Below are 12,533 nucleotides of genomic sequence, written 5' to 3'. Positions count from 1 at the left end.
GGCTGGACCAGCTGAGAGCTGGGCGTAATCAATCTTAATGTCCATTTTTTTTTTCCTTCGGGTGAGAGAGTTCTTTGTTTTGCATAGAATGGTGGGGAGGACCTGGAGGGGAGTTTTAACTCCAGGCTATTTTGAGCCATGTAACTTTCCTTCATTCCAGACCCTAAGGAATATATAGAAAAAGAGAAATAGAGATGGGTGCCATTAATGTTCAGGGCTTCTTTGTGCTGATAAACGAGTGTCAAGGATTTGTGGTCTGGGAAGAAGGAAGTCTAAGGCTTGTAGTGTTGATTTTTTATTTTAGCCGTTAGGGTCTCAAGCAAAAGAACAGTCTTGACCTGGTCTCGGGAAATGGCTCAGATTCGGTCTTGGAGGAATCTCTGGAAAAGATTAAACAAACAAGGTCCAAAGGTGAGTAGGAGGATGATAAAAATGAATGGTCCGAGAAGGGGTAAAAGTTATAAAAGTTTTTTTTTTTTTTTTTGTAGTCACAGGGTGAAGCTATAATCTTCAGTGTGTTTGAGCATGGATTTTTGACACTCAAGACCCAGATATCTGTCAGAAGTTGTTCAAAGAATAACTGTAGCCGTGAAACTGACAGGCTCATCCATTGCCAGTTGGGGCAGGTGGAAACCGTGAGAACTTTAGAGTTGTAGGGCCTGTATGAGAAAATTGATAAGTATTAGTCTGGCAAGCATTTCCATCATTAGCTGTATAATCTTTTTTAACTGGGTGATGTGTGTCCAAGGGGTGATTTTTTTTTTTTTTTTTGCAGCAGTAGGGGTCAGCAGAATTACTGTGTAGGTGCTTTGTCAGTTGGAGGTTAGATCTGAGTGGGATTGAAGTGTCATATAGACTTTGTCTCTTATTTGAAGGGATTGGTATGGAAGATTGGGGTGTGGTCGAGAGAGTAAGGTATCTATGTCAAAGGGCATCTCGTATCTGGGCAAGTAAAGGAAAAGGCAGGTGGGAAGGCAGTTCAGGACTGTCTTGGGAGTGGGGAAGACCCAAAGGTATTATGGGCCTCTCATACATGGCCTTGAATGGACTGATATTTAAGATTTTTTTTTTTTTTTTTTTGGTAAGGTCTGGAACTTTAAGAGAGCTAAAGGGAGGAGTTTAGTTCAGTCTTGATGAAGTTCGATCATTAATTTGGTCAGAGTTTCTTTTAGGACTTGGTTGGCTCTCTCAACTTTTTTGGAAGACTGAGGATGATAAGGAATGTGAATCCTCCAAGGAACTGGAAGGACTCGTGCAATATTTTGGGTGATTAGGGATGTGAACATGGGCCCATTATCAGATTGGAGGGACGAAGGCATTCCAGACCTTGGGAGGATTTCAGTAAGAATAAGCTGAGCCACAGTAGGGGCTTGTTTGTTACTAGTCAGGAAAGCTTTAATTTATCTAGAAAATGTATCTACAAAGACTAGGAGAAATTTAACCCTTTTTACAGGTGGCATATGGGTGAAATCTACCTGCCAGTCTTGTGTGGAAAGATGTTTGTGAATTTGGTGGGTGGGGAAAGGAGGGGGGCGAATGTTAGAATTAGGACTTGTCCATTGACAAATGGTATAAATTTGGGTCAGATTATTTAAATAAGTCATAACGTCCTTAGTCAGTTTAATAAAGTTCTGAAGGAAAGTGTCAAGTACTTTTGCAGAGGGGTGGAAAAGGGAATGTAAATATGAAAGTGATGTGTGGATGTTAGGCTCACCAATTTGGGCTATAGTAAAGACATGACTAACAGAGGTGGCTTGCTGCTTTGTTTCGTGATCTGTTATATAGTTATAGAAGGAGATAGGACTATGTCGCTGACGTCTCCAGCAATGTATTACAGAAACTTGTTTTGGGAACTAAGCCACATAGAGGAGTTCAGAAATAAAAGAAACATTAAGAATAGGTGTGCCCTTCTGAGTCAGCAATCTCCTCTCTTTTCAGATTATAATGTTAGAATGTAATATGTTATAGATATATTTGGAGTCAGTGTAGATGTTTATCTTTTGGTCTTTGGCTAGGGTCATAGCTTGTGTAAGAGTTATCAGTTCAGCCTGTTGTGAGGATGTGTGAGTTGGGAGTGTGGCTGACTTGATGAGGAGAGGGGGATAACTTTGTTGGGCTGTCCCTGAACTATAGCGTATTGAGCCCCAGATGGGGCTTGTTTTTGGACAGTGTCATCTGTCAACCAGGATGGGACTTTGGGGTCAGTAAGGGGCTGATCAGTTATATGTTCAAAGGGATTAAGTGTCATAACTAAGGTCTGAACACAGTCATGAAATAGGTGTTTTGTTTCTGGATCTGCTGTAGGGAGTAAGCTAGCAGGATTAAGAAGTTTACAAAGCATAAAAGAAAGGGATGGATCAAGGAGGTGTGTGTGGAGGATTTGCAGTCGAGCAGGGGGCAGAGAAAGGAAAGCCCGATGAGAAAGTAAATCTTTGAAGGAATGAGGTGAGCGTACACTTAAAGGAGCATTTGGATTAGTTTTTGGGCTTCAAGTATTAAGAGGATGGTTGCAGCTATGTAGGAGACAGTCTGTTGTAGAGGACGTGGGTAATAAGCTGGAAGGGTTAAGGAGAGAACAGGGGGAGAATGAGAGCTGAGGGTTGAGGAGAGAGGCATGTAGGACCTGTACCCTGGAAGAGGGAAGGGAGAGGAAAGCCCGATGTGACAGTAAGTCTCAGAAGGTGTGTAGAGCACAGACTGTTAAATGGGCATGTCTAGAGAGTTTATTTGCTTCGGGTAAAAGAGCTGTGATAGCAGCCATGGCCTGTATGCAGGGAGGCCACCCCTTGGTCACCATGTCAAGCTGTTTTGACAGATAGGCTATGGGAGCCCATGTGTCTCTGGCCTGCTGACATAAAAGTCTCAGGGCCTGCCCTTGGTTGGGATGGGCAAAGAGAAAGAATGATCTGGTGTGATCTGGCAGTGGAGAGTTGGCACTTGGAGGAGGCTCTGGGTGAGCTGGCGAATAAGATTGGCCAGCAAGGAAGGGTTAAAGAGGGGCTAATCCAGACATCTTTAAGTTGCTTCATAGAGTGGCTTTGCAATAAGGGAGAAGTTAGGGATCCAGATACGGAAAAAGTTTAGGAGGCCAAGGATAGACAGGAGTTCTCTTTTTGTTTTTGGAAGTGTATGGTTAATTAAGGCCTGGATTCTATCTAGGGGAATAGTTTTTTGTTGGTGGAATATAGAGAGTAGGTGACATCTATCTGTACTACTTGGGCCTTGGATCAGGACACCCAATAACCCCAGGATCCCAGGGCCCCAAGGAGTTTGGCAGTATGTTGGAGGCAGAGATTTTGGGTTGGGCTACAAAGGAGGAGGTCATCTATGTATTATTGGAGGAGATGACTAGGGGCTAGGTCGAGTGTCTGTAGGTCCTTTTGTAAAGCCTGTCCAAAAAAGTGGGGGCTGTCTTTGAACCCCTGGGGGAGAACTGTCCATGTTAGTTGTTGGAAAACATGAGTCTCTGGGTCTTGCCAGGAGAAGGTGAAAAGGGGTTGGGAGAGGGTGTGGAGAGGGATGGTGAAAAAGGCATCTTTGAGATCTAAAACCGTGAAATCGGTTGCAGTCAGGGGTATGGCAGACAGAAGGGTGTAAGGGTTAGGGATTACTGAGAATGTTGGTGTGATGGCCTCATTGATTTTTCTCAGATCCTGGACCAGTCTCCAAGAGTTTTGTCCCTTCTTTACTGTCAGAATAAGGGTATTGTGTGGTGAATGGGTCGGAATTAAGACAGAGGCCTAAAGTCGACCGTCTATGATACGTTTAGGTATCTTGTGGGCCTCCGGGGTGAGAGAGTATTGTTGTTGGGTCATTATAGTTGAGGGGTCCTTTAGGGTAATGTGGACATGAGGATGATGTTTGGCTATGGATGGGTGATCAGTGTCCCAGACTTGGGGGTCTAAGGTGGGTAGATCCAAGGGAAGGTCAGGGGTGAGGAATAGGAATGGTCTAGGTGTCATCTTTTCCAGTGAGTCAAATCTTCCAATGAGGTGGCCAAAGTACTGGAGTTTCAGCTTCAGCATCATTCCCTCCAAAGAAATCCCAGGGCTGATCTCCTTCAGAATGGACTGATTGGATCTTCTTGCAGTCCAAGGGACTCTCAAGAGTCTTCTCCAACACCACAGTTCAAAAGCATCAATTCTCCGGCACTCAGCCTTCTTCACAGTCCAACTCTCACATCCATACATGACCACAAGAAAAACCATAGCCTTGACTAGATGGATCTTTGTTGGCAAAGTAATGTCTCTGCTTTTCAATATGCTATCTAGGTTGGTCATAACTTTCCTTCTAAGGAGTAAGCATCTTTTAATTTCATGGCTGCAGTCACCATCTACAGTGATTTTGGAGCCCAAAAAAATAAAGTCTGAAACTCTTTCCACTGTTTCCCCATCTATTTCCCATGAAGTGATGGGCCCAGATGCCATAATCTTTGTTTTATGGATGTTGAGCTTTAAGCCAACTTTTTCACTCTCCACTTTCACTTTCATCGAGAGGTTTTTTAATTCCTCTTCACTTTCTGCCATAAGGATGGTGTCATCTGCATACCTGAGGTTATTGATATTTCTCCCAGCAATCTTGATTCCAGCTTGTGTTTCTTCCAGTCCAGCGTTTCTCCTGATGTACTCTGCATATAAATTAAATAAGCAGGGTGATAATATACAGCCTTGATGTACTCCTTTTCCTATTTGGAACCAGTCTGCTGTTCCATGTCCAGTTCTAACTGTTGTTTCCTGACTTGCATACAGATTTCTCAAGAGGCAAGTCAGGTGATCTGGTATTCCCATCTCTTTCAGAATTTTCCACAGTTTATTGTGATCCACACAGTCAAAGGATTTGGCATAGTCAATCAAACAGAAGTAGATGTATTTCTGGAACTCTCTTGCCTTTTCCATGATCCAGCAGATATTGGAAATTTGATCTCTGGTTCCTCTGCCTTTTCTAAAACCAGCTTGAACATCAGGAAGTTCACAGTTCACGTATTGCTGAAGCCTGTCTTAGAGAATTTTGAGCATTACTTTACTGGCATGTGAGATGAGTGCAATTGTGCTGTAGTTTGAGCATTCTTTGGCATTGCCTTTCTTTGGGATTGGAATGAAAACTGACCTTTTCCAGTCCTGTGGCCATTGCTGAGTTTTCCAAATTTGCTGGCATATTGAGTGCAACACTTTCACAGCATCATCTTTCAGGATTTGAAATAGCTCAACTGGAGTTCCATCACCTCCACTAGCTTTGTTTGTAGTGATGCTTTCTAAGGCCCACTTGACTTCACATTTCAGGATGTCTGGCTCTAAGTGAGTGATCACACCATCGTGATTATCTGGGTCATGAAGATATTTTTTGTACAGTTCTTCTGTGTATTTCTGCCACCTCTTCTTAATGTCTTCTGCTTCTGTTAGCTGGGAGGGTTTGGGGGCAGGAGGAGAAAGGGAAGACAGAGGATGAGATGGCTGGATGGCATCATTGACTTGATGGATGTGAGTCTGGGTGAATTCCAGGAGTTGGTGATGGACAGGGAGGCCTGGCATGCTGCGATTCATGGGGTCGCAAAGAGTCGGACACGACTGAGTGACTGAACTGAACTGAGGTGTCATCTGCACGCCGAGTACAGAGACTGTATAGAGGGGGGTTATGATAATAAAGACCCCCAATTTGGATAACAAATCTCTCACTAGGAGTGTCATCGGGCACTGAGGTATTATGAGGAATGAGTGTAAGAGCGTCGATTTTCTAAATTGACAAAGTAATGGAGGGTTGCTTTTGGGCTTTAAGGGAACTCCAGAGACCCCCTTGATTGTGAGTTTTGAGTCTTGAGTTGGGCCAGAGTAGGAAGTTAAAAGAGAGAAAGCAGCTCCAGTGTCTACTATAAAGGAGGTATTTTTTTTCTTTCTTTTTTTTTGGCTACTACCCTGTCTACCTTGTCTGGGACAAGGGCCAGGGGGCTGGAACCTGGGCCCCATCATTGGAACAACTCTCGTAGGGTTGGGCTGGGGTTTTGGGGAGAAGTGGGATCTCTCCAGTGGCACCAGGGCATCCCTGTGGACATTTCACTCTCCAGTTCTGGGAGGTGGGGACTTCCCCAGGGGTGTCAGGGCATCCCTGGGGACAGTCTACCCTCCAGTGCCCCCACTGACCACAGGTTGGGCATATGTTTGTGGGGGGCCACAGGTCTGGGCATGTCTTTGTCCAGTGTCCTGACTGGTTGCATCAGAAGCAGGGTCTGGGGGTGGGGGGTGTTAAGTTTCAGTCTGGGATGCCTTGGCCCAGGCTGATCTTAATTGTTGCCACCAAAAAGGCATATTTAGCTTTTCTTTCATGGTCTTTTTTTCTCTTAGCCTCTTCCTCTCTATTATTGAACATCTTGCAGGCTAATTCTAGAAGGTCTCTTTGGGGGGGGTCTCAGTGCCTTTTTCTAGCTGGCATAGTTTCAGGGGCTGACTGGCTTATGAACTGGACATGTAGGTACAGAAATCTGGCGGGGGTGGAAATATCTAAATTAGTGTATTTTTGTACTGCCTCAGTAAGCCGTGAAAGAAAAAGGGCAGAATTTTTATCTCTTTTTTGAATTATTTCTCTAATCTTATCATAGTTAATATGAATGTGAGAGCTTTTTAGCTTTTTTGGTTTAGTAAACAGGTGATCATATATTGTAAGTACTGGATGTTGGCATTGCCTGATTGATATGTCCACTGTGGCTCAGTTAAAAGGACTGCATCATCAACCACCGGATTAGTCTTATCTTGGTTGTGGAGCTGATCAGCATGAGTCTGGGCTCCCTTTCATATCCGTTTCTTTTCATCAAGGGTTAAAGTGGCATTTAGGATGTAATAAAGATCATTCTACGTTAAATGATATGTTTGTGTAAGGCAGAGGATTTTTTTTTTTTTTTTTGTATCTAGCAGGATTTTCTGAAAAGGATCCCCCCCCCACCTTTTTTTTTTTTTTTTCAATTTGGCTCATATCAGAAATTGATAAAGGCACATAAACCCATGTAGGGCCCTCCAGTTCTGCTACCTCTCTGAGAGGAAATGTGTTTGCTTTAGGTCTTGGCCGATGAAAAGGGGGTGAAAATCTCTTTTGGGGTTTTGGAGTCATCATTTTCTGTTTTGGAAGAGGAAGGGCTAGAGGATGGCGATCTCGCCTTGTCTGGAAGCTTTTTTGGGGAGAGGCGGTAGGGAGGAGGCTCATCTGTCTGGTCAAAATTTGGGCTAAGGGTTTAGGGGGTCTTTTAGGGGCTTTAGATTTGGATTTGTTTGTAATGGAGGAGGAGAGAGAGTAGAGGAGGATTTGATAGGTAGAACAGTCTTTGTAGAGAAAAGGACAGCTTTTAAGGTCTCAGAAGACTTGAATATAAGGGACCTTCGACCATTTGACATTCCATTTGAGGAAGTTAGTGAGATCTGATAAAATACTGAAATCAAAAGTCCCGAACTCAGACCAGTGGTTTTGGTTGTCTAATTGGTATTGAGGCCAGATCTGTATACAGAGTTGTTTTAACCAGTTAGCTTTGAGTTCAGTAAGTAAGAGTGGTTGAGATTTTTGAGAACACAGGCCAAAGGGGATTCCTTTGGTATAGATTGGCCAGACCCCATAGTTGAAAGGAAAGCAGAGGCTCCTATTGGGAGCTCAAGCCATCACCTGTAGGAGTGATGAGAAGAGAGCTCTGTGTCAAGGTGGAGTGACCCCCACTATCGCCTACAGAGTGGCCCTAGGCCAAGGGTCCCTGGGACCTAGAGAGGACTGAGTTCTAGAGTGCCTCTAGAACACCGTTCAGACCTTACCTGAATCTAGGGGCTGGCTTGAGTGGAGTGTTGCATGTAAAGTGGTCGAATGGCAAAAGGCCTCTATCCTGGAGTTGGCTGGTCTTGTGGAAAAGAAAGTGTAGAGAAAAGAGGAAGAGAGAGAGAGAGAGAGTCCAATATTCTTTGGGTTACATGGAAAACCAATAAAGCCCTTACATAAGACTTGTACTGCTCACGAAGGCACAGAGCATCCATCCTCTTGAGGAGGTCTTGAAAGCCCAGGCGAGAAAGTGAGCTCAGCAGGCTTCCATGCTCCAAAGAGCTGCCCATAGAGAATGAGAAGGAACCTGAACCTCCTGGGCTTTGCCAACAAAAATGTGAGGTAAGGCAGTTAGAGAAGCTGAGGTTCAGAAAAAGAATGAGACCGGCACGTTACAGGAACAGATCACCTTTAATGAGGCAAGAAGGGGCAGCAGTCAGATTAATGAGCTGCTGCATTTATTCAAGAAGAGAGTAAGTATATATAGGCATGTATGTGGAAAGTTACTTTCTTAAGGGGGCCTGTTCTTTTCCAAGGTTGTTTGGAGTAGTTATCTCTTAAATGACTGTGGCAAGGAATTTTGGAGATCAGCCAGAGGCTGGACCAGCTAGGAGCTGGGCATAATCAACCTTAATGTCCCTTTTTTGTTTTTCTTCGGTTGAGAGAGTTCTTTGTTTTGCATAGAATGGTGGGGAGGACCTGGAGGGGAGTTTTAACTCCAGGCTATTTTTAGCCATGTAACTTTCCTTCAGTCCCACCCTCGCCTTCTCCCAGAGTCCAACTCAGATTTTAATCCGGTCCTACTCCTGTGTGTTCTTGCCCCCAATGTCCACAGTTATCAGAGCTAGTGTGTTTTCTTTTGTGGGAGCTTTTAGTGGCCTTTTATATGTTCCATAGATACAGAGTCTGATTAGTTAATCACGTGGATTTAATATGCAGCTTGTACAGCTGGTGGGAAGGTTTTGTGTCTTCTTCCTTAGCCACACTGCCCCTGGGTTTAAATTGTGGTTTTATTTCTACCTCTACATGTGGGTTGTCCACTGGGGTTTAGCTTCTGAGGCTGCCCTGGAGGGCTTGGTTTTGCCCCTGTAAGGGCCAGGTGTGAAGCTGGTGCAGCTGCTTGGGTCACAGGGGTTCTTGCAGCACCAGGTACTCAGGGGGGTTTGCGGCTAGGGAAGCAGGAAATATAGTGCTCTAGAAGGGCAATCCACTCCAGTGTTCTCTCCTGGAGAATCCCAGGGATGGGGGAGCCTGGTAGGCTGCCGTTTATGGGGTCACACAGAGTCGGACATGACTGAAGTGACTTAGCAGCAGCAGCAGCAGAAGGGTACAGAAACCAGTCTTGGCCAATATGCTCCAGTATTCTTGCATGAAAAACCCCCTTTCTGACAGAGAATCCAGGCAGGCCACAATTTTACAGGGTCACAAAGAGTCAGACATGACTAAAGCAACCCTGTGTGCATAGACACAAAACTTTTTTTGCCTTTAAGCTCTGCTCCATTGAGAATTGAGAGTGAAGATGGCACAGCTCCTTGGCTTGCAGGTACCCTGGCAGCGCCAACTGTGCAGGGACACGGACTTCCTTGGCCACAAAAATTATGGCCCTATCAAAGTCTTTTTTCCAGTATCTTGTAGCTGGCAATCAGAAGGCCTATTTGGGAAGTCTTTCTCCATAGCTCCACCCCTTCAATCTCTTAGAGGGCTCCCTTGCCTGGGGGTCCTTCTCTGTTTTTCGGCATGTCAGGTACATAGAAGGCCCCCTGGCTGGGGTCCTTTTCTGTAGATTGTCACATCAGGCACTTAAAGGGTCACCCTGGGTGAGGTCTTACTCTGTACTTCAGTGCATCAGGCGTTTGATGGACCAGTCTCTATTGTTCAGCTGTGTATGCTGGTGTATGGGGCGAGAGAGGCTACGGTGATGGCTCCACCCACTATGTGTGACTCAGCAGTATTGCCTTGCTTCCATGGCTGCCTGACTTTCCTCCACAGGCATTTCCCACCACCATCTCCTCCCTTACATCCCCTCAATCCATCTCTGCACAGTCAACATCAGCCCTTTCCCTGAGATTGCTCCATGATCCCTAAACTCCAGTTCCCAGCTGCTGCACCTTCCAGGAGAACAGAGTTCCTGTCTAGGCTATGTATGGCTGCAGCAAGGACTGTCATATTCTCATTCCATTTAGGCTACCACAGATCACTCTCAGCCTTAAATGTTTCTCCTCTTACTCAGACAGTTGCCCTGCTTTGGGGATCTGACCCCTGCTTCAATTCTCCCACTCGCTGAAGGCAGGTCCAGTCCTACTAACACTCTTGTTTTTCCCCCTAGTTTCTTCCTCCTACCAAGTTTTGCGTGGTTCTGTATATTATTTTCCACTGGTCAAGTACTCCTGTCTGCTCTCAGCTGGTGTTCTGCATGCACATCTGTATCTGAAGGTGTATTCCTGATGTATCCTTGGAGAGAGATGTATTCCATGTCCACCAAAATATTTATTTTTCTCTTTCTGACTTACTTCAGTCTGTATAATAGGTTCCAGGTAGATTCAACCACCTCATTAAAACTGACTCAAATGCATTCCTTTATATGGCTGAGTAATATTCCATTCTGTTTTTGTACCACAACTTCTTTATCCATTCATTTGTTGATGGACATCTAGGTTATTTCCATGTTCTAGCTATCATAAATTGTGCTGCAATGAAGAATGGGATACATGTGGCTCTTTCAACTTTGGTTTCCTTAGGGTATATGCCTAAGAGTAGGATTTTTGGGTCACATTGTTGTTTTATTTTTTAAGGAATCTCCATACCGTCTTCCATAGTGGCTGTATCAATTTACATTCCCACCAACAGTACACACCCTCTCCAGCATTTATCATTTCTAGACTTTTTGATGATGATCATTCTGACTGGTGTGAGATGATATCTCATTGTAGTTTTGATTTACATTTATCTAATAATGAGTGATGTTGAGCATCTTTTCATGTGTTTATTAGCCATCTGTATGTCTTTTATTTGTGATAGATATTTTTGCTGGGTAAATAATTCCAGGCTGATATTTTTCCTTGCAGTATTTACAAGACTTTGCTCAACACTCTTTTATCTCACACACTGTTTTGAGGTTTATTTTAAATTTAGATATAGTTGATGTACAATATTATGTGTTAAAGGTGTACAACATAGTGAATCACAATTTTAAAGGTTATGCTATACTTAGAGTTATTATCAAATATTGTCTCTATTCCCCATGGTGTATAATATATCCTTGCAGCTTATTTATTTTATATATCATATTTTGGACATCTTTATCCCCTAATTCTATCTTTCCTCTTCACTCTTCCTTCTCTCACCTGATAACCAAAAATTTTTTCTCTATATCTCTTTTTGATATATTCAGTGGATCATTAATTTTTTTAGATTCCACATATAAGTGATATCGTATAGCATTTGTCTTTCAGGACCTGGCTTATTTTACTTAGTATAATATCCTCTAAGTCCATCCATATTGTTTCAAAGGGTGCATTTTCTTTCTTTTATGACCTAGTAAAATTCCTTTGTATATAAACACCACATCATCTATCCTTTCGTCTGTTACTGGACATTTAGCTTGCTACCATAACTTGGCAATTGTAAGTAATGCCAGTATGAACATTGAGGCAGATGTATTTTTTTTCAAGTTGATATTACCATTTCTTGATTACATACATAGGAGTGGAATTTTTGGGTCATTTGGTATTTCTAATTTTAGTTCTGAGAAACCACCATACTATTTTCCACAAGCAGCTGCATTAATTCACATTCCCACCAATAAGGTAGGAGGGCTTTATTCCCTTCACATATTTGTTGATATTTGGCTTCTGTGGTCTTCTTGATGATATCTATTCTAACAGCTGTGAGGTAATATCTCATTGTGATTTTACATAGCATTTCTCTGACAATACATGATGCTGAGCATCTTTTCATATGCCTATTGGCCATATGTATGTCTTCTTTGGAAAATAATCTATCTAGTCCATCTTCCCATTTTTTAGAAATTTTTTTTTTTTGAATTGTATGAGCTTTTCATACATTTTAGATATTAACCCCTTGTTGGTCATAGCATTAAAAAAATGTTTTCTCCTATTCAGTAGGTTGATTTTTATTTTGGTTGTTGATTTTCTTTGCTGTACCAAAATAGTTGCCTTAATGGATTCTGTTTGTTTATTTTTGCTCTTATTTATTTTACTTTAGGAGATAGACTTGAAAAATAGTCCTATGATTTATGTCAAAGGGTGTTCTGCCTGTGCTTTGCTCTAGTTTTTATGGCTTCTAGTTTTCTGAGTTTCCTTTTGTATATGGTAAGAGAAAATGTAAAAATTTCATTATTTTACATGAAGCCATACAGTTTTCACAGCATCAATTATTTAAGAGAGTGTGTTTTGTCCATTGTAGATTCTTGCTTCCTGTATTGCACATTAATTGACCATAAATGCATGGTTTTATTTCTAGGTTTTCACATTTATTTTTTATTTCTTTTAAGTAAAGCATAGTTGGTTTACAATGTTTCAGGTGTATAGCAAAGTAATTAAGTTTTATACATATATATATACATATGTGTGTATATATATATATATATGAAACAAAATGTGACCATGGAACAGCATTCTCCATTATAGGTTATTACATGATACTGACTGTGTGGATCACAATGAACTGTGGAAAATTCTGAAAGAGAATGGAATACCAGACCACCTGACCTGCCTCTTGAGAAACCTGTA

General features: G+C 42.6%; 1 pseudogene; it reads left to right on the top strand.

Moving 5' to 3' along the window:
• The first annotated feature begins 351 nt into the window (after positions 1-351).
• The window catches only part of LOC147340739 (protein FAM168A-like), a 34,654-nt pseudogene continuing 22,472 nt past the window's right edge, over positions 352-12,533 (top strand).

The sequence above is a fragment of the Bos grunniens genome, chromosome X (assembly GCF_055505025.1).
Source record: "Bos grunniens cultivar Pamir isolate PY7600 chromosome X, Bosgru_T2T1.0, whole genome shotgun sequence".
Classification (NCBI taxonomy): Eukaryota; Metazoa; Chordata; class Mammalia; order Artiodactyla; family Bovidae; genus Bos; species Bos grunniens.
This window is presented reverse-complemented; position numbering and strand designations above follow the sequence as displayed.